At 42.9% G+C, this 26,354-nt stretch overlaps 2 pseudogenes; both read left to right on the top strand.

The window, feature by feature from the left end:
• Window positions 1-8,635: 8,635 nt before the first annotated feature.
• Window positions 8,636-9,529, top strand: LOC139464682 (uncharacterized; annotated as a pseudogene).
• A 1,371-nt stretch (window positions 9,530-10,900) lies between these two features.
• On the top strand, window positions 10,901-12,306 carry LOC139464681 (uncharacterized; annotated as a pseudogene).
• The last annotated feature ends 14,048 nt before the right edge of the window (window positions 12,307-26,354 follow it).

Genomic DNA, 26,354 nt, shown 5'->3' with positions numbered 1-26,354 from the left:
ATCTAAGTGCTGTGATAAAAATGCTTTTCTTCGATTCGTTCCATGAAAATGTACTGTTCATAGCGACACAATCCTCACAGTCTAAACTATGTATGGCACGATTGCTACAAGGAAACCTGCAGGATAACTCAAGAGGGAAATGGTCTGAATCTGATCGATCACCAACATTGAACATATCTACATACTGGAAAAAATCAGCAGATGCAATAAAATAATCAACAACACTAGAACCAGTATCTCCTACAAAAGTAAACTCGCCTGCACTATCACCATAAACTCTCCCATTTAGTATAAACATACGAAGTACAAAGCATAGATTCAATAAAATGCGTCCGAATCTATTGATAGTACCATCGTGCGATACACGTTGTTCAACAGGGGCATTGTCGACATCAATGTATACATCATCATGTCCAAAGTCATCACTTTCCTCAGAAATGGGATTCTGTGCGGGCATTAAAATCACCACAGAGTAGCACATGTGAAAAAGTGAAATAAGACCAATGCTCCAATATAAAAGCTTCCACTTTATCAATAAGGCAAACTGAATCAGTTCTCCCTTTGTGAAATGTTGAACCTGCCGGAGGGACATATGTACACATCAACATTAAATCACATTTCAAAATAAACAAGATTTTGGAAATTTTAAACATATGAACTTTTCTATGTCGGTGCTAAGGTGAATGCACATGTTCACAACATCTTGCCTAACGCAGAGACACACACCACCAGAACATCTACCTGACAATGATGTTTTAACTGCTGGGGCAAAGTACATTTGGTAACCAGGTAACCAGTTTAATCACTCAATTCACTCAATCACCCATTCACTAAATATCGTTCAAAATAAGTATGAAGATTCGTAATAAGCATTAATTTGGATCAACTTTTCCGAAACGATATGACTGCATGGTTGTGTTCTACGAGTACATGTATGAAACGAGTCGAATAGCGTGAATCTATGGATAGATTTGAATTACGAAGGTTCTGTCTTCGCCCAGAGACACACAGACTAGCACTTAGAAACAACGGGATTGGGTGTTGTGTGGTTAAATGCTAAATGGCCCTACCTACCACCGGTTCCAGCCGTTGTTAAGTGAGGTGAAATAGATACTCGATGATGGCTGTGCTTCAAACGCTGTCCCGGACTTCCGATGTGCGTGCAAAACTAAAGTTGTTTGTTTCGGGGTTTTGATGGACAATGAAGAGGTCTTGCCAAGTATATATTGTTCAATCTCTGCTTCATGCATACAAATCCAATAACAAATACGTCCGCTCCGCCTCTCTACTTGCACGTTGCGTCCAGTATTCAGGTTTAACACAACCTTCCTGTGGTAAAGGAGTTAACTGACTATAAAAGTCCAGTTTCCAACCTTGCCGAACTGGGCTGGAATTCCGCAGTTACATTTTGGCTGGACTAACGAGACTATGCAAAGTCCAATCAAAATCGCGTTACGAACTAGACATCCGGTTTGTAAACAACGTGCTGATTTCGGTCGACTGCAGGATTTGCATAGCATGAGTATCGCCAACTGGGCGTCGACAAATATTTTGCAAATCTTTTCATGTTTTTAATCAAGTGCTCAAGTGATTTAATGCACCTCGCGAGGTAAGACCTGTTTTATTACAAAATAGATCTTGATAATCGATCAGATCGTATTGACTGGTCGCAGCCATTTTGTTTGAAGCAAATGCAAATAATATGAGACGCGGCATCTGATTGGTCAATAGGAGTTCCGGCCCACTGGACTCTTATAGTCAGTTAACTCCTTTGCCTCGGAAAGATGTTCTAATACCGTGCCTCAAACACGTCCCATTTTAATTCTGGAATCCAAATACCGTGAAAGGCGACTATGCTTGTCGTAAGAGGCGACTAACGGGTTTGGCGTCGGACAAGTTGGTACTTGGGATGCACGAGTGGCATCTCGTAAGCGAGGTCCGCATATTTCAATCTTGTCTGAGACTGTCTATGGGCCTATTCCAAAGGGGGGCACGGGTGGCCCAGTCGTCTAAGGCGCCGCGATTCGCTGTGCAGAGTTGTGTCCCGTGGACACGCCCAAAACCTATGATTGTGGGTTCGAATCCCGGTTCGCCCCAATTATGTTTCTAGGTTTGTCAGCACCATACCCGTGCTCGTGGGTTTCACCGAAGTGGTAAACGTCTGAGACCTGCATCACTTCGGGCTTTCCTCCCAGGTTAAGCTGACACGCAGCGATATAACTGGAATAATGTTTAAAGCGGCGTTAAATCAAACTCACTCACTCGCTCAAGAGGTAAACGTCTGAGACCTCCATCACTTCGGGCTTCCCATAGTAATCTGATACACTGTGATATAACTGGAATACTGTTAAAAGCGACATTATAACCAACGCACCGACTCAATGATAACACCAGGTGTTCGAGAGATGGGTTAGAATGTCTTGCCCTTGAAGCACCACCGTGCGTGAATGTTAACATTTACAGAAAAGAGAAATATTTTCTCCGATGTCAAATTCTTTCTTGATTTTAAAAGAAATCATAAACAAAAAGCATCTTTAAAGATTTCAAAAAATCTATTCTGGTAAAAGGTCTGTTTTTGTAATGATAACAACATACAGTATACATACCTTCCACCTGGGAAGACCCAAGGTTAGACATGTAGGGATATTTATAGAAATGGTATCTTGAAACGATTAAAGAAAGCTGATGGGGAAGGTACAGTCCAAGGAGCTACTTTTGTTGTCATCACGGAGATAAAAAGGCAAAGGAAACTGATAACCCTGTGTATGTACTTTAATTAGTTAACGTAAACAGTTAACATAAGAGTGAACACGTTGATAAGATACACATATGTCCGAGGGGGAACTTACTGTTTTATGAAGAATGTTTACCTTTAGCTATGAAAACCCTGAAATGAAAACGACAGTTTAATGTGCACAATGTCCATCAACAAAACGTCAGCTCCGGCGGTTGTTATGGAAACGTGGGTTATAGTCAGTACTTGTATTGCGTATCTAGTTTTATACGTTTGCATGTGGAAATGTTACGGCCTTCATCAATATTGTTGGGAGAAAAGAACAAAGCGTCTCCAGCTAAGTAGATCAAGTAAGAATGAGCGAGCGAGTTTGGTTTTACGCCGCTTTTAGCAATATTCCAGCAATATCACGGCGGGGGACACCAGAAATGGGCTTCACACATTGTACCCATGTCGGGAATCGAACGCGGGTCTTCGGCGTGACGAGCGAACACTTTAACCACTAGGCTACCCGACCGCCCCCCAGTGAGAATGAGATGCACAACATATATCTGTTTGCTGAATAAGTCAATGTGTGCATCTTATTCTGTTTAGGTTGTACAAGAATACGTTTGAATCATGATTGTGGTTTGTGCTTTTTTGCAAATGTCATGAAATAGACTAACTTACCGTTAACTGTTATACTGTGTCGGAAATGGAGAGTGAAGTCAGTTTACTGTTATACTATATCGGGGTATGGAGAGTGAAGTCAGTTGACTGTTATACTGCATCGGAAATGGAGAGTGAAGTCAGTTTACTGTTATACTATATCGGGGGATGGAGAGTAAAGTCAGTTCACCGTCTTACTGTGTAGGAGGATGGAGAGTGAAGACAGTTTACTGTTATACTGTATCGGAAATGGAGAGTGAAGACAGTTTACTGTTATACTGTATCGGGGTATGGAGAGTGAAGTCAGTTCACTGTTATACTGTATCGGAAATGGAGAGTGAAATCAGTTTACTGTTATACTATATCGGGGGATGGAGAGTAAAGTCAGTTTACTGTTTTACTGCATCGGAAATGGAGAGTGAAATCAGTTTACTGTTATACTATATCGGGGGATGGAGAGTAAAGTCAGTTCACCGTCTTACTGTGTAGGAGGATGGAGAGTGAAGACAGTTTACTGTTATACTATATCGGGGGATGGAGAGTAAAGTCAGTTTACTGTTTTACTGCATCGGAAATGGAGAGTGAAATCAGTTTACTGTTATACTATATCGGGGGATGGAGAGTAAAGTCAGTTCACCGTCTTACTGTGTAGGAGGATGGAGAGTGAAGACAATTTACTGTTATACTATATCGGGGGATGGAGAGTAAAGTCAGTTCACTGTTATACTGTATCGGAAATGGAGAGTGAAGTCAGTCTGAGAGCAGGACCCGTGAAGATCCAGGGAAGAATATAGGCACAGGTGGCCTAGTCGTCTAAGGCGCCGCGATTCGCGGTGCAGAGTTGCGTCCCTTGGGCACGCCAATCACCTATGATTGTGGGTTCGAATCCCGGTTCGCCCCGATTATGTTTCTAGGTTTGTCAGCACTATACCCGTGTTCGTGGGTTTCATCGAAGTTGTAAACGTGTGCGACCTGCATCACTTCGGGCTTTCCTCCCACATTAAGCTGACACGCCGCGATATAACTGGAATACTGTTAAAAGCGGCGTTAAACCCAACCCACCCACTCACTCACTCACTCACTCATGATCTACAGCCATTTCAAATCTTGACAATAAAATTCCAAATGACCTACTTACTACATAACGGTAATAAAACTAAGACACCGACATATGTAATAAACTCAAATGCCAAGTTTAGTTATTCTCCATATATATTCATAGGATCAAAAGACTTAAAGTTTTCATTTCAGCCTAACAAAATCAATCATGCATTCGTTATCAAAGAGCACATACGACGAATTGTTTCGTTTTGTGAAAGGGCGTCATTTGCGCCACTGCAGACTACTGTGCCCATCCGGCCACCTCATTGGCTTGAGGAGTTGTTGCCCTCGGAATTAAATGAAGTAGCTATACAAAAAGTTAGTTCCGAGGTCTAAATCCGCGTTGGTTTATGAAAACGACACCGACAATGAAGATATAATGGATTAATTTCAAAAGAAACTATCAAAGATTTTTTTTACATTTTGAGACAAGCATCCCTTTGTTTTAGAATCATTGAAACAATAAAAGCGCACTGGAGTTTGAAATGGAGTATAACATTTTGTGTACTTTCGTAGATTAAAACACTAAAATTTCACATGCGCACAATAAATTGAAAAGGGAAAGAACAGGACATTATCAAATCGTCACGTTATCCCGCATTTCAACACATTTTTCTAACACATTTTAGATGGATACATTTTTGAAGATATTATTCAAAGCGAGACAATGCGACAATTGCTGACAATGATGCGTTGTCGCATAGCGTTTCTCAAGAAGGGATATTGTCATTAAGAAGACAAAGCAACTTTAAACCTGTCGAAACTAGTTAATATAATTTCACAAAGGCATGTTTGGGGTTTTTGCTTGTTGTTTAACGCCGCTCTCAGCAATATTCCAGCTATATGACGGCGGTCTGTAAATAACCGAGTCTGGACCAGACAATCCAGTGATTGACATCATGAGCAATAATCCCCCATCTGGTATACGATGACATGCATCAACCAAGCCAGCGAGCCTGACAACCCGATCCCATTAGTCACCTCTTACGACAAGCATAGTCGCCTTTTACAGCAAGAATGGGTTGCTGAAGATCTATTCTACCCGGATCCTCACGTGTCGCACAAAGGCATGGGAAAGGACTGAAGAAAGGGTCACGTGATGTCCTGATATGGGGCAAAACTAGCTGTATGGAACGTTTTAAGCTTTTTCATTGGCTATAAGAGTAATACTCCAATGCTCTTTAGTTTTATATTTATCACTTTTCGGCCGTAAACAAATCATGGTAATGTCAAAAGCACAGTAATATCAAATGATGTTGACGCATGCACTACCCATGTGTTTAATCATGTCAACCAATGGAGGCTGCACGCCGCTCACCCGGCGTATTATGTGTACATTTCATGGTGTTAATTGCAGTACTGCGATATACCTTGCTGTCAATCATTGTCACTGGGTGCGTGGTAACGCTGTAGCAACGATCCTATGGCTTTGTTTGCGAGTTTTGTATTTAAATAAATTAAGATATATATTAATTGATGAATATATTATTGTATATATTATGTATTTACAATGATGCACATTAAATAGCGGGTGTGAATTCTGAAGGTCTGAAAGAATGAGTTTGCTGGTATGTATTCACTGTGCATTATTGTTTAACATATGGTGAGGTGAGGTGAAATTGGGTTTAACGTCGAGTCCAAGATTATTGCACTTATATAGCGACGTGCATGCATTTGTGTGTGTGTGGCTGCTTGCACTAGTCCGGACTGATGCCGATTTATAGTGCTAGCCCACTGAGATACCATGCCGCAGTTGAACATGAATACTCCACTCAGACACAGTATACTGACTCCGAGCCGAGCAGTCCTCGTTTTAGCCCCTAATGCTGAGCGCCAGACAGGGTAACAACAAGTGCCATCTTTTTTAACGTCTTTTGGTATGACGCGGACGGGGATCGAACCCCGGACCTTCCGCTCTCCGGGCGGACGCTCTACCGCTAGACAACGGAGGCGGTTGTTTAACATAAGGCTTTAGGATGACACTTCTGCACTCTCACAACTGCCAGCTGTCAACTGTCACCTACGCCTGGGTTTATTTTTATTTATATGAGGTTGTTCAATTGGTTACACAAGATTATAGACTGACACTTCTGCACTCACTCTTGATAACACTGACTGACAGCGGTCAACTGTCACCTTGGCCTGGCGTGTATATTGTATTTGTTTGTCATTTATATCAAGTTTGTAAGCGTGGTAAGCTTTTGTTCAGTACATGTATTTCTATTTATTTGTCCTTTTTATGGTCATGTTTATGCCATGCATGAAATATGATTGTGTTGTATAAGCATAGGTCAAACGTTATATGGTGCAAGTATTTCACCCTAGTATGGCCAGGTTGAATTTCAGTTTGGGACGTCCGCTGACCGTTCACATCGTTCAGATTATTTTGAGGTTCTTCATCTGCCATTATCCACGGCTGGTACGGTTCTTTATCTCGCTGCAATGTTGTGTGTGCATCTGTAAGTCTGTTAGTGTTAGGTGATGGTTGCTTGTGCTTAGCAGCTGAGTTGTTGGTCCTCTGGGGAACGATATCGTTCACCTGGTTCTGGTTTGTGGGGGGCAGTCGTCGATTTGCCGCGATTTGCTGTGTAGAGTTGCGTCCCTTAGGCACGCCAGAAACCTATGATTGTGGGTTCGAATTCCGGTTCGCCTCGATTATGTTTCTAGGTTTGTCAACACCATACCCGTGCTCGTGGGTTTCACCGAAGTGGAAAACGTCTGGGACCTGCATCACTTGGGGCTTTCCTCCCACATTAAGCTGACACGCCGCGATATAACTGGAATACTTTTAAAAGCGGCGTTAAACCTAAGTCACTCACTCACTCACAGGTTTGTGAAGCCTGTGTGTCGGGTTGCTGACAACATGCCGTCAACGTTTATGCTCTGTCCTTCATACGAACGGCATCATTCTACCGGTCCGCAATCAGTATATTCGGCAACGCGGAGCATTCTTCGTGAACTACTGGCGCTCTATCAATCTTCTGACGATAAGGTCCGCAGTCGGGTGCCACTGCCTTGCCATATTAGCATTGTGTAGTACAGTGTTGTTTGAGTTGGTATCGGTTCTCTACTGTTCTGGGGTTTGGCTGATTGTATATCTTTGGTCTTCTCTGCCGCCATGGTCTCTCTAGCCCAGGTGTAACTCGTCATACAGGTTGCAACTTCCACCAATCTATCCTTTGACATGTACATAGTTTGTCATATCCATATTATTGGCATAAATTTACATATGTTATTCAGCTACCACTTACTGTAAATCGTGAAATTAATGCGTCTCCAAAAGAATGCGACCGCTGTACCCTAGCCAAAAACGCGACTCAATATGAATGCGACATCCCCCTCCTGTCAAGCATCAGTGGATTCATATCTTAAGAACATGTCCTGTCAGGTTTACAGAAGAATCCTCACCTTAATCCAACCTTACATCAATCCAATAACACACAAAATAGCACCGCTTATTAGCGCTGAGTAGAGTACTTCCGCTGAAACAATGAATGCGCGCTGGCTCGTGTCGGCCTTTGACGCAGTCGCAAAGAGCAAAGACACTGTGTTGCGTGGGCGGCGTCAGTCTGGACTTGCAGGTGTGATCAGTGATGACATAAGTGAGTAGAGCTCTTGTCTTGTAATTACCTACAGGTGAGCTTTGTCTCACCTGAGGTTGTAGTACAGGAGCAAGAATACTTCGGGGAAGGCTCGGACACTTTTGTTCCTTTCCTAGTTGTATTCGTCCCAGACATGTTTTTTTTATAACTCGTACTTTTTTTTAATTATTATTGGATTATATCAGATAATCTAATCATGCCGCTCGTGTATAGTAATCTGTGCCCTGAGGAAGAACGCAGGCTTATTCCGGGAATAGGGATGAAACTGTCTCGGAAGATTGTACAGCTCAGAGAAACCTGAGGCGTACTTACAGAGGAGGATTTTCAGAATCTCCCCTCTATCAGAAACCCTGAACAGGCTCTTAGCGCCATCTCCTTTGCTATTCAAGGTGCTGGTATTCAAACTGCAGGCTCTTGGTCTCCCGGAATGGAGGGGCAACATGCTTCTGGGTAAGCTGCACCATCCAAAAACAAGTCTTCTAAATCAGCCCTTGGAATGTTTACTCCAGTTGCTTAAAGTACCTGGAGTAGGTTGTCTAACGCTACAAAAATGTTCCAACATGCTGTTCCCAGCCCTGATATGGATGCTATCAACTCAAACTCAAAGCAAGGAGGTACCAACTTGCAGGCCAGGCATAGAGGAGTTACTCTACCAAGTCATAGTGCTCTCGATGACCGGTGGCGGGCGTCTCACGATTTCAGCAGGGAGATGGAGGTTTCCTCTGTGGTTCTTGCAAACATGGAAGCCAGTAGCCCTAGGAATACTAGATCTGACCGTCTCGCCAAGGCACCCACGCCTTACCCTCATTCTGAGGCACATAGTACGGAAGTGCTAGGGCGGAGTCCCAGGACAAAGCCCAATACTGAGGGGATAGACTCTCGGGTCCTCAAATGTGCTGACATGCTCTAACCCCTGGGAATAGGGAACCCCTATTCCATTTAACCCAACCAATCCCATTTAACTCAGTCCAGGTGTGTGATACACGTGAAACCCCATCCATCCCACGGACCACTCTATCCAGGTCCCATTATCCACAGCCTGCACGAGTTTGGGGGGGTAAGGCATTGCAGTACAGGGAAATCTCATATACAGACTCGGAGGAGGATACACTTTTGCTCAAGCAGAAAGGGAGTGACCCCATTTGGCCTCCAACCTCAAGCACCCCTGTTTGGCCTTGAGCAGAAATAAGTCAGGAATAGGGGACAGGACATGGTTTATCAACATATGCAGAAGGGTACCCTAGTGTTAATCATGCTCATAGGAATTAACCAGAATATTGGGATATCTATAGCCATTCTTATGGTAGCCATTAATGTTCCCGTTCCCGTAGGTCTCAGATGTATGGAGAGTGTTGAACAAGATCCTATGGATTATTATTCTGTAAGAGGCCCTAACCAATGACGGGTGGATGCATACCATACGGGATCAATCTGGATATTTTGAAAAAGATTCTACACCAACGATGGCTTCAAAGCGGTTCCAACCTGTACCAAGGATGTTAAAAAGTTCCTTGGTTTTGCCAACTACAACAGGATGTTTATCAGGGACTCACTTCTATGGCAACCCCGTTGTATCTAATTATGGGTTAGAAGGCATACCAATGGAATGATGAGCAGGAGAAATCTTTCTCGTCCTTGCGGCGTGCTCTAACCCATTCACCTGTGTTGGCATTACCTATCAAGGAGGACCCCTTCATCCTGGATACAGATGCCTCACATGCCTTTCCCATGTTGGCCTGCTGGGCACCTGTCTGGTAATACAATCCAATGGGGATTCGGGTTTCCAACTGAACACCACCCCAGTGACAGTGAGGCTTGTGGTGACTGATAATGGGCAGAAAGAACAGTTATACCCAATCAACAGAGATCTAAGGAGCCGAGTGAATCAAGTCTCTTCATGACCAGTCCTGCAGCAAAACACTATTGGTTGAACCGAACTTTATTTCGGATCGATAACCAGGGATTGTTACGTGTTGATCCTCTCATAAAAGAGAAGACAACACGAAGCGTGGAATCCCTGGTGGTCCCGAAATCATTACAGCAAGAGTTTAGGTTGAATCATGAATCACGGCCAGGGGACATCTGGGAATGCAAAAACAACCATCTATAAAGTTAAAACACGTTTCTACAGGCATGGCATGGTACAAGATAGCAAGTTGTATGTAAGTACATGTTCAACATGTATGCAAAACAAAGGACCTGTCCAACATGTTCGGTCACCTATGATCAACTTTCAGGCGGGGTCGCGCATGGAAAGAGTTCATCGTGATTTCACTGGACCCTTCCCAAAAAGCAAGTTCGGTAATCAATATATCTTGATGATGGTTAACCTATTCACCAAATGCATAGCTTTACCTTCCCAAATGGCTGGGGTGACAGCCTGAAAGTTTGAAGAGGGAGTTAAGGTGTATATACTAGACACTGCCTCCATGCAGTGGGAGTGCAAGTTGTCTCCATCCTTGAAAGGACACGTGATAATCACTAATAGGATTTCCAATACACTGTGTGAAGTCCAGACAAGGAAAACATCAGTACATAATCATGAAGCCTTGTCGAGTTCGCATGATTCCAAGTTGGATCTAAAGGTTGTCTAAAACTTAGAGTGCTTCAGATACTCAAGAGGATCTCAACTTGGATTGGTTCTTCAAGAATCAAACAAATTATTGTAACAAGCCTGATGATGGGGACGATTAATGATTGGCTGTGACTGATGGTTTCATGTAGCCTGTGTTGGAATCACCTAGAAACTAGCCTACAATTTGGATGTCCTCAAAGGAAAGGTATCTTAGAGGAATAACTCTTATGTTTCAGAAAAATGGTACTTTAAAGACGTGGATGCTCCTGCTAACGCCATGGGGCTCAAAGCAGGGACATATTAACTTGCTACTGGACTGGTGACGTATCCCCTACATCCTAGGATTCACCAGACCATGTCTTGGAACGTGTCTCGATGCGTGACTCCAAGTCCTTGAGTCACACGTCCAGGGCCCCCGTAGACCTTCCATCAAAGCAGAATAGCAGGTATCATCTCCATGCATTTCATTCCATGAAACGAAGCTCCGATACCAACATCAGACCTTTCAGGAAGCGACGCTGTCAGAGCCCGCATCGACAGCAGGTGACCTCTGTCGTATATCTCCATGTCGCCGGAAGAAAGAATTCAAATAACAACCCTCTTCAAGGAGGCCTGCCAAGACCCCTAGGAGACAATCAACCCGGCGGGAAGTGTCCGTATACTACAACACGTCAAAGCAAAGGCAGCATTCCTCACCATCGAGACAAGCCTCAAGATGTGTCTCTCCAAGACGGGAGTGACGTCCTTCGCCTAGGAGGCAGGTCCCAAGACGTGAGCAACGTCCCTCCCCAAGAAGTGGAACCACCACACCGGATCTGCAAAATAAAGTCCAGAATATACGCGTCCAGTAAGACATGTCAGGGCAGACACTAAAAGTCGAAATGTCTCGGTTGACTCGATTCCAGAGCATCCACCCTGGAGGATTGGGATCAAGTTGCCCAATCCAGGCTTGTGGAATGCAGTCAAGGATACTAACTCATCATGCATACGGAGCTCAACTCCCACAATGTCTAGGTGACTCTGCCGGCATCTGAGGAAGCGGCAGCCCATTTGATATCGGCCATAGAAGACATTGCCCGGCAGATCTTGGGAGCAGGAGCTTTGTTCCCAAAGAAGTACCTTTACGAGGAAGCCTGTTTGAGCTTAGTAAACAGCTGTGTCGGATGAAAAGATGTCCGCTACCTCTAAATTAACTCCATTCACCTGTCTTTGGATAATCATGCATGCTTGATTCATTGGAGAATCTTGGTCATCCTTCTGGACGGTTCCTCTGATATGGTCCAAAACAAATTTTAAAACTTTGGGAACATTCTACCTCTGTTCAATCCATCGCCTTCTGTGCAAGCCACATAGCCAGCAGAGCTTCCCAGGATTCCAACACCAACCGCAGAACCAGGGCACAAGACCTCAGAGCCACCTAAACCAGAGAGGCTTCTCAGGGATATTGATACCCACTTGTACTCAATCTGGCCGCTACCACAGCCCTGGAGGAAGTCTTGGACAAGGCTGACCAACCAAAGAGGTAGCAGTCAATCTACAAAGGGCGATACAGGTGTATTGTGATCCCCTGGCCTCAAGAACCACCCTTCCATCAGTGTTGGAAGATCGCCATTGGGTTACACCCTAAGAATGTTCTAGAGCAGTAACTGTTCATCAAGCTCTTCATCATCATCATCATCATCATCCATGGTGCCTCAAAAGACCGGTGACAACAGGCTCCACTTAAGGAATACATCAAGATTGCAGAAGCTGCTTGGATTCCAACACACCAGAGATTCCACCTTCATTGCTTTTCTAACTCCTTTAAAGAAATTGCCCTCTGGACCCAGCACTTCCCTGAGACATGGTTTGGATATACCGGAACAGTGGCCAGCTTTGATCATATGGAAGCACTACGGTTTCTAAAATTAAAAACGTTTTGTCTTGGAAACTGATGCCCAAGCACTACGCCTTCTAAAATTCAAAACATTTTGTCTTCGAAACCGATGCCCAATATTTGTCGTAGAATCCAGAATCGTATATCGGTTTACTCGAATGTTTCCGGGTGTGATCGAGGCACGTGATCAACTAACCCGCCAAATCTGACATGTGACATGTGACAGATCGAAGCTGGACACTGACGAGAACGGACGCAAACCCAGAAAAAGTAATACTACTTTGATCTCCCATTCATCAAGCTTACGCTGTAAGGGGGCACTGGTGGCCCAGTCGTCTAAGGCGCCGCGATTCGCTCTGCAGAGTTGCGTGCCTTGGGCACGCCAGAAACCTATGATTGTGGGTTCGAATCCCGGTTCGCCGCAATAATGTTTCTAGGTTTGTCAGCACCATACCCGTGCTCGTGGGTTTCACCGAAGTGGTAAATGTCTGAGACCTGCATCACTTCGGGCTTTCCTCCCACATTATGCTGACACGCCGTGATATAACTGGAATACTGTTAAAAGCGGCGTTAAAACCCAACTCACTCACTCACTTACGTGTAAGGTAAACAATCCTTTCCATATCACTAGGCTTTCAAAACAATATGTATTAAACAACTGCCACCCGTACATTAGAGAGTGTTTGTGTTATTTATTCACAAAACCACTCCGGTTAGACAATCAAAAAGGAACAATAACTCCTACATCTTCTCCAAAGAAGTCACCATAAGGAAAAGGATTTTTTTAGCATTTTCGTGGTGACATGCACATTTCAGAGTCAGAGAGTCATGCTTATTCATATGCATACGCATTCGAACGTCAAACACCATTACAACGTTTGCGATAAACCCTCTTATCTTGCTCATCATATTTTCTCCGCGGGCTTATCTCAATAATGAAATGTACTATGCACTCAGTAGTAAAACAAGCTGAGTAACAGGTAAACCACATGCTCACAGATCAATACTTTTACCCATTAGCGCTATGAATCAAATCACCTTTTCTGTTGCCAAAGATGAGCATGGCCTTCCTTCAATTTACTGTAATATATCTATTTACCATCCCATATGTTGCCATTGCCTGTCACGTTCCAATCGTTACATGCTCCTACGAGGTTTCCGTACATTTCAAACCGTGACATTCTCAGCCATTACCGCGAGCACTTGTGTCCACTCGCCCGGGTGAACGGGGCGCACTTGATTGGCGGATATCGATTTGCATGAACATGTCGTGTATAACAAGCTAGGATCTACTTGGTTAACAACTCGAACATTAAGAGGACTTGCCGATGATCATATCGCCTTGCGCGTCTTTCAGGCTCGACCGTGAGGCAGTCAAAATGCTTCCAGCTTGACCCGGCCCGATGCTAATCGGATCAGAGATTCATTTTCGGAAACATCTTGAGTTTTCAAATCAAATGAAGCCCCAGGAAAACTTTTCCCAACTAATCTGCCTTTAGGTGTTCTGGTTCATCCTGAATCGCTTCATCAAGATACTAATCGTCTCGAGGCCTGGGATAAACAGCAAGACATTGCCCTTTGAAACGATTTACGTATATTTTACAATCTTCGTTGTAAAATGTGCGTCAAAGTTTTGATTTTAATTTAATCGGTTTTAGTGGCCCCCCCAGGGTTTCAGCTAGTTTTTAGAAAACAAAAATGCTCTCAATTTTATTTATTTGCTGAAACATATTTCAGAAAATCCACGGACCAACCGTGGTCATGAACTATATACCAACAATAATATTCATCATCGTCAGATGGTAACATCTGTTCATCCCATGAAGGACCATCAATCCCATCCCATGAATCCACGGACCAACCGTGGTCATGAACTATATACCAACAATAATATTCATCATCGTCAGATGGTAACATCTGTTCATCCCATGAAGGACCATCAATCCCATCCCATGAATCCTCGGACCAACCGTGGTCATGAACTATACCAACAATAATATTCATCATCGTCAGATGGTAACATCTGTTCATCCCATGAAGGTTCCTAGCATCCTAGTAAGAATTGGTCTTCAGCAACCTACATGTATGTTTGACGTAAGAGGCAACTAACGGGATCGGGTGGTCAGTCTCGCTGACTTGCTCGCTGAATGTCATCGTATTCCGAATGCGTAGATCGATGTTGATGACGTCAATCACTGGATTGTATGCTCTCGACGCAATGAGCTACAAACCGTTGGAATATTGCTGAAGTATACTGTCAAAAACATCCTAAACACAAACAACACGTTCTATTCCTTGTCCTGTAAATTGTCGCACTAAATTTGTTAAGGGTCTAAATGTGGGAAAGACCCGTATTTCATTGTCAGCTTCCATATCCTGTATGGTAGAAATGATATTAGTCCCAAAGAAGCAACATACGAGTATTTATGAACACAAAACTTTCAACAACTCGGCGGAATACGAACCTGCAATCTCCTAATTTGTAGTACTTTGCACTACTTTCTTTACTACGGAGACTGTCATCGACACAGGCGTAACATTTCATAGTCACCATTAGTTTGTTTTATTAGTACAGTAAACTACGGTTATAACGAACTCAAAGGGAACACTAATTTTAGTTCGTTATAACCGTAGTTCGTTATAAGCATATATACAGCATATATACAACCTATGGGCGGGACTAAAAATAAGTTCGTTATATCGGTCGGTGTTCGTTATAACCGTAGTTACTACTGTACATATTTACGTCAATATCGTGCTGTATTTGTTGTCGTGGTTGTATATGCGAAATCACGTGCTTGTGAATCATCTGATTTACACATCTTATTTCAATATATATACCAAACATCTTATTCATATTTGACTTAATGCCAATTGATGTTTAAACATGTTTAAATTCTGAACACGTGTATTATCAGGATAATACACAATTATTTGCATTTTGTCGAGGACATGTTTAAATTCTAAATTCATGTTTTGAACGTGTTTGAATTCTAAAACATGTTTAGATTATAAAGATCTTGTGTTTAGGTGGTGTTTAGGCTGTGAGTTGATAGTTCGTTTCATATGTTTAGACCCCATACGTGTTTATAGAACACACCAAATGTGTGTTTTCTTTAGGATTTAAACACATTCCTAAACACGTTTAGATCTAACATGTCTCGAATGTGTTTGTATTCTAAACATAATTTTACAGTGTGCGGCGTTAATTAAAAACAAACAAACAAACATCTGGTCAATGTATCGTACATCATGAAGTCGCCCCGTGAAGATCCGGGGTAGAATAGGTCTTCAACAACCAATACTGGCCGTAAAAGGCGACTTTGCTTGTCGTAAGAGGCTACTAACGGGATCGGGTGGTCAGACTCGCCGACTTAGTTGATGCATGTCATCGCATCCTAATTGTGTGGATCGATGCTCGTGATATCAGTCACTGGATTGTCTGGTCCAGACTCGATTATTTACAGACCGGATTATTACTGAGTGCGGCGTTCCAAATTGTCCTGCTAATGACACTTTCCTGCATCATCGTTGAACCATTCTGTCACTGTCAAATTGATTGTTTCATTAAGGGAACATTAACAAGGATCCGGGTGATGTTACTGGCCGTAGAGTGGATTTGCATACACTCCCATAGCTTCAGTATACCATGCCAATCAATGGAACACTTTTCGTCAAAACATTTAAGGTCAGATATGAAATGTGTGACAGTCTAAGATCAGATCCATTGATATGAACATTGTCTATGTTGAATATTAAAATAATGTCTATACATAAGTATAATTGAACGTAAATTTGAAGAACGTACACCCTTAAAATTGTTTGTATTGGAACATCGATAACGTGGGTCGTTATTCTTACTGTCTACCCCAACGCGTTACAACATTCGTTACACGCGACCCGTGAAGATTCGGGTTAGAATAGGTCTTCAGCAACCCATGCTTGCCGTAAAAGGCGACTTTGCTGTTGCAGGATGCGATCAAACGGGATCGGTTGGTCAGGCTCGCTGACTTGGTTGATGCATGTCATCGATTCCAATGGCGTGGATCGAAGCTCATGATATCAATCACTGGATTGTCTGGTCCAGACTCGATTATTTACAGACCGCCGTCATATAGCTGGAATATTGCTGAGTGCGGCGTTAAACATCAAACAAACCGAACCAAACCTAAAAGACGCTGACCTTAGACCTCACTCATAGCCTTTGACCTCCCGTATCATGATTAAGAACATCGTAAATAGATGTTCCCCGTAGATAAACCCCTATATACCATGGCCACAATACCAAGTGGTTTCCCTTAAGAACTCCACGTACAAAAATGGACAAACACAACGTAGCTTTATCGTAGCTTTTCTCAGTACAGTTCAAAGCTCCATCCCTAATCCTGTTATATCACTACTAATTCAACACATGCACACGGGAGCAGAATGCATCTACACAATATTAAAGATTAAAGTCACGTAATGGGCAAGGCGTAGGTTATCGATTGTATTTATTTGAACAGCATGTCAAAACTTGTTGCATAACCTCATTACTACGCGTCATACAAAGGGCATTTGTGAGAAGACTCTTACGTATGATAAATATTTGAAAAGTTCGCCGAATCATTGTCTTCTTGAAACATGCACTGCCACATTAACTTGGCCAAGTGCACTTCATCATGAATACCCTTTGTATGTGGTATGGTCTCAGAGGTGGCTACAAAGCTAGCGTTGGCATAGAACGTGGTACCACGCCGCTAGGGAAAGGTCAATAGGTGAGGTGAGGTGAAATGGTGTTTAACGTCGCGTCAAAGATTATTGCACTTATATAGCTATGTGCATGTACGTGTGTGTGTTTGTGTGGCTACTTGTACTAGTCCGGACTGATGCCGATTTATAGTGCTAGCCCACTGAGATACCAGGCCGCAGTTTAACATGAATACCCCACTCAGACACAGTATACTGACTCCGAGCCGACCAGTGCTTGTTTAGCCCCCTAATGCCGAGCTCCAGACAGGGTAACAACAAGTTCCATCTTTTAACGTCTTTTGGTATGACGCGGCCGGGCGGACGCTCTACCACTAAACCACGGAGGCGGTCGGAAAGGTAAATAGGTACTCAAAGTGGTCAACACTGTAAAACTGTGATGTGATGTAAACATTCGGTATTGATGTGCCAGATCAGCCTCACTCCAGGTGATGAAGACTCCTTAGGTATCTGTTTGTAGTATCACGTTTCCTCCATATACTGTATGTCGGCCCGTACACTTGTCACAAAAACCAATGCAGTACAGTGAATGTGAAACGATCGCAAAACTCTAGCTGTTGGCATCATAAGCGACGATCGGTAGATTCAAAATGGCGTCTATATTATGACGTCATTTTGAAATGGAGGGCAACGTCGGGATAATTAACCCGCTGCAAGATGTCTGTATTGCCAGATACCAGTCACGGATGTCTTGCTAGCGGTAAGAAAAAGTGGTGTCCATACCTGCCCTATACGGACAGCAAGAATAAGGCGTAACATACATATTTTATTACAGGATAAACGAATGAATGAGATGGATTAAACACCTCTCTGAACAGCATGTCATCCATGCCACGGCGTGTAGGATGAAAACCCGAAGTGATGCATGTCTCAGACATTCAAACTTTCCTGAAATCCACGAGCCCAGATATGGTTTTGACAAACCTATAACATAATCAGGACAAACGAACCCACGATGACAGATTTTGGGCTCATCCCTTGCATAACGATATATGATAGGACTACGACGACTGGGACATTCGTGCCCCCTCGCTTGAAAAGGCCTGCTATCCTTCATTCGTTACAGCGATAGAGCTTCTCTGGTGCTCAATGGCGTGTCCAACAATATTTTAGTGTCACACAGTGGGTAGGCTTGATGAAATAGGAAAACCAAACCTGACGCAAATGTAGAATAAAGGGAGTAATTTCGTGAAGAAGGACACCATCCTAATCTGGTTAAATCGGGGATTCGAACCCATGACTTGCTGTTCTTTGTACGATTTTGTTGGGTGGTTGTTTAATGCGGCAGTCAGCAATACTCTTTCAAAATCACAATTGCCTATAAATAATCGATTCTTGACCAGATAGTGTGTGAATTGGGTTTAACGCCGCTTTTGCTGTGAACAGTTTTGCAGTTTTGTCACGGCGTGTCAACTCAATAAGGGAGGAAAGCCCGAAGTGATGCAGATCTCAGAAGTTTACTACTTCCCGTGCCCCTTGACCAACACCACAAGCTGTCAGGATACAATGAAACACATTCATCCACTCACCGATCCCGACCACCGAACGATTCGCTCAGCCATCAATCCCAACCACCGAACAGTTCGTCAAGTCACCAATTCTGCCGACCGAACAGTTCGCCAAGTCACCAATCCCGACTACCGTACAGTTCGCCAAGTCACCAATCCTGACCACCGAACAATTCGCCAAGTCATCACTACCGACCACCGAACAGTTCGCCAAGTCATCAATCCTGACCACCGAACAGTTCGCCAAGTCACCAATCCCGACTACTGTACAGTTCGCCAAGTCATTAATTCTGACCACCGAACAATTCGCCAAGGCATCAATTCTGACCACCGTACAGTTCGCCAAGTCACCAATCCTGACTACCGAACAATTCGCCAAGTCATCAATCCTGACTACCAAACAAATCGCTAAGTCACCGATTATTGAATCACCGGAGACAAGTGTAAGTTGCTTTGGACGTATTACTTGACACGAATAATGAGAAACACCTCTGCATAGCGCTCCAGACCTGTGAGCGGCCTGTGCCTAGTGCCCCGAGCTGATACAAGTCACAATAAGGATGGGATCACTTCAGGGTAATCCTTTAAGTATATATAACAATATTGGCTCTACGGCGATCGTCAATCAATGAAATCAGACCAGTGATCGCAGCATGAGATACCTTAAGGCTGAAGATTAATGCCAGCAGCGCCGTCTTGATTTAGAGAGTGTGTTGTGTTCTGAACATTGTTACTCGCAAGGAAAGGTATAAGAGGTACACTGTAGATGTAAATTTACAAAAAAAGGACAGATTTATTATTCTTAAGGAGGAATTATGGATTCTTTATTATGAGGAACACAACGTTGCGGAGTAAATGCTTACTCCTTCATCAGGTCCTACAACTACTCCAACATTATCAGGGCGGTCGGGTAGCCTAGTGGTTAAAGCGTTCGCTCGTCACGCCGAAGACCCGAGTTCGATTCCCGACATGGGTACAATGTGTGAAACCCATTTCTGGCGACCCCCGCCGTGATATTGCTGGAATATTGCTAAAAGCGGCGTAAAACCGTACTCACTCACTCCAACATGATCTTTATGATTATTTCATTTTGGACAATGCTCGCTAGATGATACTTCATAGTTATTTAATGGGATGGCAATTTATACACTTTTGTATTTTATAACAGATGAGGAGAGACCGTGAGTTTCGCAGAATGGGCAGATAAAGAAAGGGATATATACATGTGCAGCAACGGCATCTATTTTGACTTTCCTATGGGGAATGGTGTGTACAAAAAGTGTTGCTGTGAGAGGTGTTGCAAGCATAACAGTCTGTCAATGAAAAAGTGAGGAAAGGAAAACGTGACTTGGAGTCTCGGCGTGTACGAATATAGGGAACCATCAGAACGAGAATTAGGGGGCTGTTTATGGGGGTGAACCTGATATTCGGCCAACGACCAACCTCAACCCATACTGAACTCTATATAACGAAATTTAGCAGGCTTGCTTTGGTCTGTAATGCCAATTTTGCCCCTCATGGGGTCACATTCAGGATGACGCTTCAAGCACACAGATCTTCATCAAATGATTTGAAGAAAAGTAATTACAAGTGAACTTGTCTCCTTTCATATATAAGCTACAAAACATCTTCCATAATGTGAGTGAGTGAGTTGGGTTTTTAACAGTATTCCAGTTATATCGCGGCGTGTCAGCGTAATGTGGGAGGAAAGCCCGAAGTGATGCAGGTCTCAGACATTTACCACTTCGGTGAAATCCACGAGCACGGGTATGGTGCTGACAAAGCTAGAAACTTAATCGGGGCGAACCGGGATTCGAACCCACAATCATAGGTTTCTGGCGTGCCCAAGGGCCGCAACTCTGCACAGCGAATCGCGGCGCCTTAGACGACTGGGCCACCCGTGCTCCCCTCTTCCGTAATGTATTAACAAGAAATCTTTTCTGAAAGCAGAGTCGAAAGTACGAGCATGTGTTTCTTAATCACAGGTGCTCGTGAAAAGTGAGCTTATCCTGCTCCATCGGTGGCACCTGTTACAAACACATGCAATGACAAGTCAATTGTTAACCTAAGAAGACAAGGGAACATATGGTTAATGTAAATATAAGGAAGTGCATCGGAAATATTTTCACTGATACGTCAAATTTTGAAACGACTGAACATATCTACCTTGGATGTTTTACTTTTGAACTAGAGTCGTATGGCACTCATGGAAATCTAAGAGAAAGCAGATTCGATTGTATCTCAAAAGCTGCGAAATGTAGACACCAAAATTTGGAGCTGCTTGAATACCGCTCAACATAAAAGGAAGGTTGTCATAAAAAAGAAACAACCTTATTGTTATCGAAACAAAATTACAAAACGTAAAAAGTCAACGAGTCTCCAAGTAAACAGATTCGTATTATCTTTAACTCATTTTACTGCGTTTGACATTATAATTGTTGCATTAAACAATATCGTTTCGCCTTTCGGAATATAAAAGAAAACTGGAATTTGATATCAAAACGCAGACATTGAACAAATTGCACTCTGTACCTCTCTTCTATGCACGTCTCCGCACGTGACTGTGACCTTTCCTTGAAGCAGACACTCCGTCGAGGATGAGCTTTACGTTTCCAATTAGACCTTAGCTACGTCGGTAGTGCAATTATTTCAACACGCACGTTTCAGTGCATTTACATAGAAAACGATATAATACTAAAATCTAAATTTCCGATACGGCGTTTACACCACATCGAGTTGGACTTGATTTTGTAGTTTCGATAAAGGCTTTACATTAAGAATCTGCATAAAGGTTTATATCAATGATGCCAGTCCAATGTACAGGATTGTTTTAAAAAGCTTTTTTCAACTCCTATAAAAAACAGTGTGATTGAACCTTTACTTTTTTGTGATGTGACATGAATATTCATGTAATTGAATCCATACAGACTCAATAATAAAACACGCCAATGAAAAAACATGTAACTGTAATGACACCTCTGCGGCGGTTCAGAGTACCATGTGTCTTTTCGGTCGCCATGATTCTAGGATTTGATAGTGGATTTATGACTGTTAAACACGTAGTTTTATCTATTAGTGATTTTCACTCTCGCTTGGTCGACTTGTCTCGCCTGAGATCGCCGTCAAGATATACAGCCAGTCTAGGGTGTATACCAGTTGTTTTTTTGTGTGGTTTTGTTGTCGCTTCCAGTACCAAACATAAAGAGATGAAGTCTGGAAACTTCGTAGTCCCCCACATCTGTTACAGTCACCCCCAGTCCACGTGTTGATCAACATCCATTCGTTGTACGTAATTGGCACTGAGTGTGATGTCACTGCTAGTACACTGATGTATCTGGAGGACTAATGATTGAAGCACGGTGCTTGTCACTCACTCACTCACTCACTCACTCACTCACTCACTCACTCACTTCAACCCATTTCTCACTCACTTACTCATTCACTCCCATTTCTCACTCACTCACTCACTCACTCACTTCTCACTCACTCACTCACTTCTCACTCAATCACTCACTCACTTCTCACTCACTCACTCACTCACTCACTCACTTCAACCCATTTCTCACTCATTCACTCACTCACTTCAACCCATTTCTCACTCACTCACTCACTCACTCACTCCAACCCATTTCTCACTCACTCACTCGCTCACCCATTTCTCACTCACTCACTCACTCACTCACCCATTTCTGACTCACTCACTCACTCACCCATTTCTCACTCACTCACTCACTCACTCACTCCAACCCTTTTCTCACGCACTCACTCACTCACTCACTCTCTCCCCATTTCACTCACTCACCCATTTCTCACTCACTCACTCACTCACCCATTTCTCACTCACTCACTCACCCACCCACCCCAACCGATTTCTCACTCAATCACTCACTCACCCATTTCTCACTCACTCTATCTATCCCTATCGATCACTGTATTTTTTGCTCCTGTTGCGATTACATTTACAGCTGAAAGTGTCATATATACTAGACTACTCAATAGAAGGTAAAGAACAACGGAATTTTTAATTTGACAATGGTTAATCTGTCATGACTAAAGTTGGCTAAAACCTCGCTCGACGCTCATTCACACACAGAGTCCTTCTCTCATTCGAGTACTCACACAATTATTCGTTCACCTACCCGACTACTGCCTTTAACTCACTCACTCACTCACTCACTGTTTGTGTCAACACTGCCCTGCATCTTAGTGAGGTGGCGAATTCCCCATTAAAAAACTTAAGTGACGTGACGAAATAGAGTCTACCTACTTTCCAGTTGCCGATTATAGCTTGATCTGGTCTCATCTCATCCAATGGTCTAGTGCCTGTGTTCAATCTCTATCTCGAGTGTCTCACATAAAGGTGTCTAAATTAATACCACTGGGTCACTCACTTCAAGCGGTCAAGATCAAATTACTTTGTTTTGTTGACTTCATTTCGTCTGACGTCTGATATTGGAAAACAATATAATGTATTACTCTCCCACTGTGAATACTGTGTATATCAGCGTTGAAGGACAACTACTTCAAACATATTCGCCAGCTAAATATAGCTTTATCAGTATAGAATATCATGGACAACGTGACGCAATGCATATACATGTACTATCCAGAAGCTATTTGTGTGCATCCTTCCGCATGGGGTGCATCCCCTCAGTGACCCCTGGGTCAAATGTCCTCAGTGACCTCTGGTATATATTTCCTCAGTTACCACTGGTTTATATGTCCTCAGTGGCCTCTAGGTCATATGTCCTCTGTGACCTCTGGTCTAGATGTCCTCAGTGACCTCTGGGGTATATGTCCTCAGTGACCTTTGGATTATATGGCCTCAGTGACCTCTGGGGTAGAATATGTACTCAGTGACCTCTAGTCTATATGTCCTCTGTGACCTCTGGTCTAGATGTCCTCAGTGACCTTTGGAGTAGAACATATCCTCAGTGACGTCTATGGTAGAATATGTCCTCAGTGACCTCTGATCAATATGTCCTCAGTGACGTGTCTGGGATAGAATATGCCCTCAGTGACCTCTGGGTACATGTCCTCAGTGACCTATGGGTTATATGTCCTCGGTGACCGCTGGGTTATATACCCTCAGTGACCTCTGATCAATATGTCCTCAGTGACCTCTGGGTTATATGTCCTCAGAGACCGATGGGTTATATACCCTCAGTGATCTCTGGGGTATATGACATCAGTGACCTCTGCTTGTTGTAGGAGCCAAACTGACTAAGAGGATGTTCACAAGGCTCAGCTGCCTCACCGAACGGGTTGAATCGAACCCCAATGTCTTGGCATGCTGTTCATACTGTCAACCACGTGTTTTCCTGGCCCAGACTCTGTTAGCTCCAGGCCGCTGTGATAAAGCCGGACTACTGTAACTTATCATCATTCGCCCTTTACAGTACATGACTCATTTCTTACATTCCCAGTAGGAGGTGAAATATTGGATCTTGGGAAAATCGGCGTACACACCAACCAGTAAGGTTGGAAGCAGTCCTGCGTGAACGATTGGCGGTTGCTATGCTTAATTACCATTAATTGAAACGTGATTTACGCCTTTAAAAGAATATTCAAATCATTGGGTAGATTAACAAAATGAACACAGAAAACCAAACAGGATAAAGCTAACAAATGTAGATCTGACCTGTGCCTTCAAGATAGCCCTATCAGGTAGAACAAAATCAGACTTGGCTTTATAAATGATCAAAGTATTAGAGGGACTCGCTCACACTTTATTGGCAACGACGTAATCTTTTCGGGACAAACAGAAACGATACAGATAAAACCTGGGGGTATGTCAGAGACAAGTGCAATCCAATCTGGCTGTACCAAGTTCACGTTGACCTTTAAAATTGATTCAAATACATTACATGGTCAATGGCAAATCCGTGAAGGTAAGAATTTATTCGAATCAATTTATCCGGGTTTGTCTATGTATTCACACTTCAGATCCTATCAAAGGATCCCGTAATTCTGCCAGGATCAACTGGTCGAGGGTTCGAATGCAAGATTCACCCTGGTTATGATCCTTGGTTTGTAAACACCACACCAATGTTCGTTCGTTTCACTGACATGGCAACCATCTCTGACCTGTACTGCATGAGTATTCCTCCTCTTGAAACAGATACGTCGTCATATAACAGTGAGTGAGTGAGGTAATGCTTTACGTCACATCGGCAATATTTCAGCCAAATCTTGACGATCATATAACAGCCAGTCTGTACAAACGGTGTGAAGACCAACTCACTAACCTCTCACAAACATTCCTCGTTTCCTTCTCCTTTAGACCTTCTTCAGTCCTTCTTTGATCGTCATAAAGGCAGTCCTCCCTTAGTCCTTCGTAAGTCCGCTTTTAGTCCTCTTTTAGTTCCCCTTCAAGTCCTCCTTCATTCCTACTTTATTCCTCATTAATTCCTACCTTTGTCGTCCTTTAGTCCGTCTTTAGTCCTCCCTTATGTCCTCCGTTAGTCCCTCTTTAAGACCTCCTTTAGTTTTCCTTTACACCCGCCTTTAGTCCACCATTAAGTCGCCCTTTAGTCCTCCATTAGTCCTCCTTAAGTACCCCTTTAGTCCTTCTTTAGTCGTCCTGACAAAAATCAGTTTCCCAAAATGTGCGACAATATTTCAGATTTCAGGAACCAACAACAATTTCATTTTTGGTGTACGAACACCATTTCATCCATGTTGTTGTTCAATTACAGGAAAGTGTTGCAGAACATGGGCTGGGAAGCTCATGGTGTAAATCCCATAACGTGTGTCTGCAAAGACTCATCATAGTGCCACCAACCTGTAGGTCATATAATCACATGTGACTTTTCTATTGTTGACAATTACAACCTTCGTCATTTATTCAAATATGGAACAAAATATCGTGAGCAGCCTCCTACCAATGGGTACCACAAATTTAAAATCATAATCGATGCTGTCAAAGTATATGCCAATGAATGTGCCAAAAGAGCAAAGGAACCTGTTGAATGTCTTTCAGAGTGGGTTAGGGGGCCCAGTCGTCTCAGTCTAACATTACCATTATATGTAAGCATCATTACTCGTCTGATCAAATAACTTTGTAGAAGTGACAGCAAATAATGCCACATGAAAGGTCAGTATGTTAGCTGAAAAAGAAATATGCCAAAACCATGCATCAGTACTATCAACTTTTGAATTGACGAAAACCTTAAGTCCCTGTCTCAAGATTAATCATAATATAATACAATCATGGAAGGGATTTCTGTATATTAACAGAAAGTATTTAGACAAGTGAAATTAATATCATATGGATACTAAAAAGCTCAAAAGCTTTTTTTTACAATCTCAGAAAAAAGAAGCAAAACAAATTCTGTCAAAACATTTGATTTGTTACACCATTGTCCACCATGACAAACTAAAGGGTAAACTTCATTCTTTAATCTATGGGGCTTTTGTTATAATACCTTGTGACCATAGTTACATGTCCATGTTCAGAGGTTCAGGCCAATTTGTCAAACATTAAGGTGAGGTGGGGTGAAATGGGGTTTAACGTCGCGTCCAAGATATTGCACTTATAAAGCGACGTGCATGTGGAATG

The sequence above is a fragment of the Haliotis cracherodii genome, unplaced genomic scaffold (assembly GCF_022045235.1).
Source record: "Haliotis cracherodii isolate W230 unplaced genomic scaffold, xgHalCrac1.p SCAF_17, whole genome shotgun sequence".
Classification (NCBI taxonomy): Eukaryota; Metazoa; Mollusca; class Gastropoda; order Lepetellida; family Haliotidae; genus Haliotis; species Haliotis cracherodii.
The sequence above is the reverse complement of the archived record's forward strand: the minus strand, read 5'-3'. Positions and strand labels throughout refer to the sequence as shown.